Source organism: Trachypithecus francoisi, unplaced genomic scaffold (assembly GCF_009764315.1).
Source record: "Trachypithecus francoisi isolate TF-2019V2 unplaced genomic scaffold, Tfra_2.0 Lachesis_group5, whole genome shotgun sequence".
In the NCBI taxonomy this organism is placed as follows: domain Eukaryota; kingdom Metazoa; phylum Chordata; class Mammalia; order Primates; family Cercopithecidae; genus Trachypithecus; species Trachypithecus francoisi.
In genome coordinates, this window is record NW_022681470.1 from 97,807,115 (window position 1) to 97,815,265 (window position 8,151).

The 8,151-nt window shown below is 49.5% G+C and overlaps 1 protein-coding gene across 8 annotated transcripts in view; it reads right to left on the reverse strand.

The window, feature by feature from the left end:
* GABPB2 (GA binding protein transcription factor subunit beta 2) overlaps positions 1-7,674 on the reverse strand; it is a 76,603-nt gene extending 68,929 nt beyond the window's left edge. For 6 of the 8 annotated variants that reach the window (XM_033195209.1, XM_033195210.1, XM_033195203.1 and 3 more), the window contains exon 1: positions 6,866-7,674. The gene's annotated coding sequence lies outside the window, so the exon portion shown is untranslated. The remainder of the gene's footprint in view (positions 1-6,865) is intronic. The other 2 variants (XM_033195206.1, XM_033195207.1) reach the window with 1 other exon arrangement.
* Between the last annotated feature and the right edge of the window lie 477 nt (positions 7,675-8,151).

Sequence of the window (8,151 nt, forward strand, 5' to 3'; positions counted from 1 at the left end):
TAACAGAGCAAGACTGTCTCACACAAACAAACAAACAAAGAAAACCAACAACAAAAAAAGTATAATGTATTTTTCTTTTTCTTTTTTGTTGTTGTTGTTGTTTTTGAGATGAAGTCTCACTCTGTCTCACCCAGGCTGGAGTGCAGTGGTGTGATCTCAGCTAACTGCAGCCTCTACCTCTGGAGTTCAAGCAATTCTCCTGTCTCAGCCTCCTGAGTAGCTCAGACTACAGGCGCGTGCCACCATACCTGGATAGTTTTGTATTTTTAGTAGGGACAGGGTTTCACCATGTTGGCCAGGCTAGTCTTGAACTCTTGACTTCAGGGGATCCACCTGCCTCACCCTCCCAAAGTGCTGGGATTACAGGCATGAGCCACTGTGCCTGGCCTTTATTTTTATTATTCTAAAGAAAATTATTATGTTTTGAGACAGAGTCTCGCTCTGTTCCCAGGTTGGAGTGCAGTGGTGTGATCTTGGGTCACTGCAACCTCCGCCTCCCAGGTTCCAGCGATTCTCCTGTCTCAGCCTCCTGAGTAGCTAGGATTATGGGCATATGCCATCATGACCAGGTAATTTTTGTATTTTTAGTAGAGACAGGGTTTCACCATGTTGGTCAGGCTGGTCTTGAACTCCTGACCTTGTGATCCACCTGCCTCGGTCTCCCAAAGTGCTGGGATTACAGGCATGAGCCACTGCGCCTGGCCTCTCCTCTCTTTTTGTTTAAAGCCCAGCCCAGCCATGGGTTTATACTCTCAAATACCTATGAGTGGCCGGGTGCGGTGGCTGATGCCTATACTTCCAACACTTTGGGTGGCTGAGGCAGGAGGATCACAAGGTCAAGAGAAAGAGACCATTCTGGCCAACATGGTGAAATCCCGTCTCCACTAAAAATAAAAAAATTAGCTGTGCGTGGTGGTGTGCGCCTGTAGTCCTGGCTACTCGGGAGGCTGAGGCAGGAGAATCACTTGAACCTGGGAGGTGGAGGCTGCAGTGAGCTGAGATCGTGCCACTGCACTCCAGCCTGGTGACAGAGTGAGACTGTGTCTCAAAAAACAAACAAACAAACAAAACCAAAAAAACCTATAAGTTGGATAAATTCCTCCCCTCCTGAGGTCCCAGGATAATTTGGGGCTCCTGGGCCTGTCAAAAAGTGACATTCTTTACTTACCACAGATCAGGAACCCTGTACAGGGACTTTAGACAAGGTATGAGGCCAGTTTTCCCAAGGGGCTTTAATTGGCTTTGTAAGTTTTATGTGAGATTCCTTTTATGGAAGAGTTCTTTCAAAGCCAATTTAAAAAGCCTATGTGAAAAATCATCATTCTTGTTGCACTTTATACAAATAATCAGACCAAGTATAATAAACCCAATCTATTTTACCATGATTTGCCTTTAGTAAAAATGGGAGACTGGCCAGGCGCAGTGGCTCACACCTGTAATCCCAGCACTTTGGGAGGCCGAGGCGGGTGGATCACCCAAAGTCAGGCGTTCGAGACCATCCTGGCCAAAACAGTGAAATCCCGTTTCTAGTAAAAATACAAAAATTAGCCAGACATGGTGGCGCATGACTGTAATCCCAGCTACTCCAGAGGCTGAGGCAGGAGAATTGCTTGAACCCAGGAGACAGAGCTTGCAGTGAACCGAGATTGTGCCACTGGCCACTGCACTCCAGCCTAGGTGACAGAGTAAGACTCTGTCTCAAAAAAAAAAAAAAAAAAAATTCTAGTCTCACCAATTGTTTTTAAGTTTTTTTCTGCAATTTAGACTAACCCTGCTTATTCCTGTGAACCAACCAGTGATCTCTGGCTGCTGCTCAAAAGAAACAAAAGGGATGGATAATGTAAAAATTTGGATCAATATTCTAATTCTGGGCACAATACTGGAATCAGCTAGTAACCCTAAATTAGCTTGGTTCCAACAGTTGCCCAGTTCACGGAAAACCTTCTTATTTAGTTTACTTGGGACAGTTTTGCTTATTTTGCTTTACTGTTGTGGAGTATATTGCTGTTGTACTCTTTGTGTAGGAATGCAGGATAAGCCTACTGAATGTTGTCTTTTTTTTTTTTTTTTTTTTTTTGTGAGACGGAATCTCGCTCTGTCGCCCAGGCTGGAGTGCAGTGGCCGGATCTCAGCTCACTGCAAGCTCCGCCTCCCGGGTTTACGCCATTCTCCTGCCTCAGCCTCCAGAGTAGCTGGGACTACAGGCGCCCGCCACCTCGCCCGGCTAATTTTTTGTATTTTTAGTAGAGAGACGGGGTTTCACCGTGTTAGCCAGGATGGTCTCAATCTCCTGACTTCGTGATCCGCCCGTCTTGGCCTCCCAAAGTGCTGGGATTACAGGCTTGAGCCACCGCGCCCGGCCTGAATGTTGTCTTAAACTGAACACTTTTTAATCTTCCAGATATCACCTTTTGTTGGGAGTTATGAATAGCTCTCACCATACTGATGCTTTCTGACTGAGCTCCTCTCTGAACCCTTGAATACAAGAAACCCTAAGAGTCAGGCAGGAATATCATCGCCCCTATTCAGCCTGAAAAAGTTACAGAAGATAGATCTTTATTCATTTGTAACCCCTAGGATTAAGGGCTCTCCAATAAAAGTGGGGGAGAAGTGTCAGAGGTGTTTGAACCAGAGCAACTCCATCCTGAATAGGAGTTGGGTGAAATAAGGCTGAGACCTACTGGGCTGCATTCTCATTAAGGCAATCTTTTTTTGTTTTATGTGTTTTTGGGGGGGTGTTTTTTGAGATGAAGTCTCTCTCTGTTGCCTAGGCTGGGGTCCAGTGGCACAATCTCAGCTCACTGCAACCTCTGCCTCCCAGGTTGTAGCAATTCTCCTGCCTCAGTCTCATGCCTGGCTTTTTTTTTTTTTTTTTGAGATGGAGTCTCGCTCTGTTGCCCAGGCTCACTGCACGCCCCACCTCCCAGGTTCACGCCATTGTCCTGCCTCAGCCTCTCAAGTAGCTGGGACTACAGGCGCCCACCACCACGCCTAGCTAATGTTTTGTATTTTTAGTAGATGTGGGGTTTCACTGTGTTAGCCAGGATGGTCTTGATCTCCTGACCTCGTGATCCACCCTCCTGGGCCTCCCAAAGTGCTGGGATTACAGGCGTGAGCCACCATGCCTGGCCAATTTTTTATATTTTTAGTACAGATGGAGTTTCACTCTGTGAGCCAGGATTGTCTCAATATCCTGACCTCTGACCGCCGCAGCCTCCCAAAGGGCTGGAATTACAGGCATGAGCCACTGCACCCGGCCCTTGTTTTGTTTTTTGAGACTGTCTCACACTGTCGCCCAGACTGGAGTGCAGTGGCATGATCTCGGCTCACCACAACCTCTGTCTCTAATGCTCAAGCAATTCTTCTGCCTCACTCTCCCGAGTAGCTGGGATTACAGGCACGTGCCACTACTGCCTGGCTAATTTTTGTATTTTTAGTAGAGACAAGGTTTCACCATGTTGGCCAGGCTGGTCTCGAACTGCTGACCTCGTGATCTGCCCACCTCAGCCTTCCAAAGTGCTGGGATTACAGGCGTGAGCCACTGCGCCCAGCCTTCCTTTACTTTCTCAATCGACTTGCTTTCACTTAAAACAAAACAACGAAAAACAAACAAACAAAAAACCCCACAGCATTTTGAGGGGAACTATGTGCCATTCTCCCAGTATCTTGTCAATGCTGTTTCTGGCAGGTGGTCAATACTTGCCTGGTGGCCCATCGACCAGACAAGAGATGAAGCCTGATACACCAGAAAAGAGTCTGGGCACTTCTGACTCCTTGACTACCAACAACTAATATTCTCCCTTGCTGGCTGTACCTCCACTTTCCCTATACATAAACTGAGGAAACAAAATCTGTCTCACTTGCCTTCTAGGATTTTGGAAATGAATAAAATAAATCCCAGTGCTTTGGGAAGCCAAAGCAGGAGGATCACTTGAAGCCAGGAATTTGAGCCCAGCTGGGACAACACAGAGGGACTCTGTCTCTACAAAAATACAAAAATAAATAATTAGCAGGGTGTGGTGGCCCACACCTATAGTCCTAGCTATTCAGGAGGCTAAGGCAGGAGGATCGCTTGAGCCCAGGAGTTTGAGGCTGCGATGAGCTATGATCACTGCACTCCAGCCTGGGTGACTGAGCAAGACTCTGTCTCTAAAAATAAAAATAAATAAAAAATTAAAAAAGATGGAAAAGAACCTAAATATATGTCAGTAGGGGATGGGATAAAGTACTGAGCAAGACCCTGTCTCTAAAAATAAATAAAAAGATTGAAAAGAACCTCCATATATATCAATAGGGGATTGGATAAAGTATGTTTGTTTGTTTGTGATGGAGTTTTGCTCTTGTTTCCCAAGCTGGAGTACAATGGTATGATCTTGGCTGGCTGCAACCTCCGCCCGCCGGGTTCAAGCCATTCTCTTGCCTCAGTCTCCTGGGAAGCTGGGATTACAGACGTGCGCCACCACACTCGGCTAATTTTTTGTATTTTTAGTATAAATGGGGTTTCGCCATGTTAGCCAGGCTGGTCTCGAACTCCTGACCTCAGGTGATCCACCCTCCTCGGCCTCCCAAAGTGCTAGGATTACAGGCGTGAGCCTCCACGCCAGGCCTGTTTGTTTTTTAAAGAGACAGGGCCTCACTCTGTGGTCCAGGCTGGAGTGCAGTGGCGCAATCACGGCTCACTGCAGCCTCGACCTCCTGGGCTCAAGCAATCCTCCCACCTTGGCTTCCAGAGTAGCTGAGACCACCAGTGGGCACTACCACGCCCAGCTGATTAAATTTTTTTTTTCTTTTTTCCTCTGTACAGACAGGGAGGGGTCTCCCTATCTTGCCCAGGCTGGTCTAGAACTCCAGGGCTCAAGGGATCCTCCCACATCAGCTTCCCAAAACGCTGGGATTACAGGCGTGAGCCACTGCGCCTGGCCAAAACCTTTCTTTTTTTTTTTTTTTGTTGAGATGGAGTCTTGCTCATCACCCAGGCTGGAGTGCAGTGGCGTGATCTCGGCTCACTGCAAGCTCCGCCTCCCGGGTTCACGCCATTCTCCTGTCTCAGCCTCCCGAGTAGCTGGGACTACAGGCGCCTGCCAACGCGCCCCGCTAATTTTTTTTTTTTTTTGTATTTTTAGCAGAGACGGGGTTTCACCGTCTTAGCCAGGATGGTCTCGATCTCCTGACCTTGTGATCCGCCCGCCTCGGCCTCCCAAAGTGCTGGGATTACAGGCGTGAGCCACCGCGCCCGGCCCAAAACCTTTCAATAAGTGTGTGTTTTAATAATTCATGCAGTGCTTGAGCTCTTGACAACAAAGTATTCTATTATCCAAGAGTAATTAATTACTTTTGTTTATTTAAGAATTTGGATGGGTCAGTTTTTTGTTCTTACTGTCATCAAAGCAGGTGTGAAAATACATGCCTAAGAACATCTCTACTGGATTGGGTGGACCAAGTGATTAAATGAAAATATGGTCCTGGATGGCCAAAATTTTGTTACATTGTTGATAGTAAGCCATAGATTGTCCTTTTCCAAAGACAATGGGGTGGGGGGACCCCCTAGAGAGAAAGCCCTTTCGGGAAAAGGGAGAGGAATGGGATGACCTCTGGCTCAAGGAAGTATGTGAGAACAGGAGACAGCCAACGGAAAGGAGAATTGCAATGGAAGAATCTATGTTTCTTTCTTTTTTTTTTTTTTGAGACGGAGTCTCGCTCTGTTGCCCAGGCTAGAGTGCAGTGGCCCGGATCTCAGCTCACTGCAAGCTCCGCCTCCTGGGTTCGCGCCATTCTCCTGCCTCAGCCTCCCGAACAGCTGGGACTACAGGCGCCCGCCACCTCACCCGGCTAGTTTTTTGTATTTTTTAGTAGAGACGGGGTTTCACAGTGTTAGCCAGGATGGTCTCGATCTCCTGACCTCGTGATCCGCCCGTCTCGGCCTCCCAAAGTGCTGGGATTACAGGCTTGAGCCACCGCGCCCGGCCCTATGTTTCTTTTAGTATTGCTCAAGTCCCCACTGGGCGGCCAGCTGTACAAACAACTGTGAAAGAAGCGGAGTCGAGGCCGGGAGCGTGGCTCACGCCTGTAATCCCAGCACTTTGGAAGGCCAAGTGGGCGGATCACCTAAGGTGAGGGGTTCGAGACCAGCCTGGCCAACATGGTGAAACCCCGTCTCTATTAAAAATATACAAAAATTAGCCGTGCACAGTGGCACACGTCTGTAATCCCAGCTACTCGGGAGGCTGAGGCAGGAGAATCGCTTAACCCGGGAGGCGGAGGTTGCAGTGAGCTGGAGGTTGCAGTAAGTCGAGATCGCGCCACTCACTCTAGCCTGGGTGACAGAGCGAGACTCAGTCTTAAAAAAAAGCAAAAAAGCAGAGGCGGGACCCGTACTGCTCTCGTTCAGATTACCGAGTTCACTAGTTATCTTTCAGGTCATTATTAGGGTTAGAGAATGAGGGTCGCCGTTTCCCTCTCTATCATAAACCCTACAGTTCCTCACACCAATGTCTGTCTGAAACATGGGAACCAATTTGGGGCAGGGAGCCAAACTCAGCCTCTGGCGACAGGCCTCGGCTCCAGCTCCGCCCCGCCCCCTAGTGGTCACCTCCGCGGCCTGGACTTCCTTTGGTCCAGCTCCCCAGCCCCAGGTCTTACACCCACCCTCTTCTTCACCTCCTTCCAGTCCCCTCCCCTTCCTCCCGACAGCATCCCCTTCCTCTCCGTCCCCCTCCCCCAGCTGCCCCCGCTTCGGTGACGGGGAGCCGCGCGGTCCGCACCCAGAAGTCCGAGGCTGGGCTGGGAAGCGGTGTGACTTCTCACGGCACTTTCCTTTCCAACCCTGACGCCCCCCGGGGTCCACACATCTCTTCTTTCCCCTCACCTCCTCGTCCGGGACGCTGCCGGCCGCGCTTCCACGGAGCCCGCCAGTTTAGTCCCGTTTCCTTCTCTAGTTAAGACTGCCTGTCAAGGACGGTTACTTTTTGCCCTTTTCATGTGTGCATGTTTTGGGGGCCTTTAACCCCCCCTCGTGGAGAAACAGAGGCAACGAAATGGCGGACCCGGAAATGAAGACGCCGCGAGTAAGATTTCTGGCGGAGGAATCTGTGAAGGGAAAATGATCAGAAAACCCCTACTCCCATTCGAACAGAAAGATGATGCACCCCCGAGGCTCATCGCATATCTGCTGAGGGACTTCTGAGGTGGAAAAGTGCGTCACCGAGGCATCCTAGGCAGGACTATTTAACGGGGCGGAGGACTGCTGGTTACGTGTCTTGCGCGTCTGAATAGTTCCAGCAGGGAACGGAGCCCGGGACTCGTGTTGGCGCCAAGAACCTGGAGAACCGCTGAGGGAGACTCGGATCGTGCATCAGTCCTGCAGTTTGCGTCTTAACTCTTGGCTGCTTCTTCGGGGTACTGGGAAGCCAGGTTTAGGTTGACGGGAAAGCCTCACTTCCTTATCCCAAACCTTGGCTGCAGCTGTTTGGGACGTTCCTGACTTTGTTTGTTAATTGGGTTCTGGTGCCTGATGGACACATTTTTCCAGTTACAGCCCGAATGTAAGGACCCCAGAGCCAAGCTGTCCGTGCGAACAGTGAAACAAAGAACTGAGTCATTTCTTTTCTTTCTTTATTATTATTTTTTTGAGACGGAGTCTCGTTTCGTCCGTCGCGCAGGCTGGAGTGCAGTGACGCGATCTCTGCTCACTGCAACCTCCGCCTCCCAGGTTCAAGTGGTTGACCTGCCTCAGCCTCCCCCCACGCTGGGCTAATTTTTGTATTTTTAGTAGAGACGGGGTTTCACCGTGTTGGCCAGGCTGGTCTCGAACTCCTGACCTCAAGTGATTCGCCCGCCTCGGTCTCCCAAAGTGCTGGGATTACAGGCGTGAGCCACCGTGCCCGGCCTGAGTCATTTCTTTTTGGAGGCCTGCAAGAGGATGGAGCATGAGTTTGCAAATCCATTTAGTCGTTTTATTTACCAGTTGATCCCTGTACCGCACCCACCAATTGCCATGACTGAAGGACTCTGAAGGGGCCTTTCAAAACTCAGTGAAAATAGAAAAGGACACACTGCTTATCCTTCCTGGCCGCATTCTTCCTTAGACTGGGATCCTCTTTAGATGTGGGGTTTTCATGGCCTAGAGGGAGGATTTGCCTTTTTTTCTTCCTC